Source organism: Mandrillus leucophaeus, unplaced genomic scaffold, assembly GCF_000951045.1.
Source record: "Mandrillus leucophaeus isolate KB7577 unplaced genomic scaffold, Mleu.le_1.0 Scaffold53, whole genome shotgun sequence".
In the NCBI taxonomy this organism is placed as follows: domain Eukaryota; kingdom Metazoa; phylum Chordata; class Mammalia; order Primates; family Cercopithecidae; genus Mandrillus; species Mandrillus leucophaeus.
This window is the reverse complement of record NW_012105697.1, coordinates 651,132-651,678: the sequence shown is the minus strand read 5'-3', so window position 1 is coordinate 651,678 and position 547 is coordinate 651,132. Positions and strand designations below refer to the sequence as shown.

The 547-nt window shown below is 53.4% G+C and overlaps 1 protein-coding gene across 1 annotated transcript in view; it reads right to left on the bottom strand.

The window, feature by feature from the left end:
- LOC105551614 (killer cell immunoglobulin-like receptor 3DL2) overlaps positions 1–547 on the bottom strand; it is a 14,684-nt gene that overhangs the window by 7,893 nt on the left and 6,244 nt on the right. The gene's annotated exons all lie outside the window — the stretch shown is intronic.

Here is a 547-nt window from a genome sequence, read left to right as displayed (position 1 = left end):
GGTGTGGTCTTGGCTCACTGTAACTTCTGCCCCCAGATTCAAGCGATTGAATCCAGTCGTTGGTTTACTTGCGCCCACCACCATGCCCGGCTATCCTTGTTTGGTTTCTTAACTTGCCCTTGAGCTGGTTCCTGTGTTGGTTTCCTGTTGCTGTGGCAGAAAGTTATCCCAAACATGGTGGCAGGAGAGAACACACTGACCCCTTCCACTTTTAGAGTCAGAAATTGGATCCAGTTCTCCCTAAAACAAGGCGTCTACAGAACTGTGTTCCCTCTGGAGACTCAGCGGAGCAGTTCTCTTGACCTCTCCAGCCCGTAGAGGCCACCAGCCATTGTGGCTCATGGCCTTCCTCCTCCTTCAAAGCCCACAGTGGCTGGTGGAGTCTCCTACGACGCTGCTCTAATCCCCACTACCTTCTTCCTCCTCCTCTCACGAGGACCCTTGTGATTACAGTGAGCCCAGTGGGACAGTCCAGGCCGTCTCCCCATCTCAAGGTCAACTCATCAACAACCTGAGCTCTATCTTCCCCTTCAGTCCCCTGCCCTAT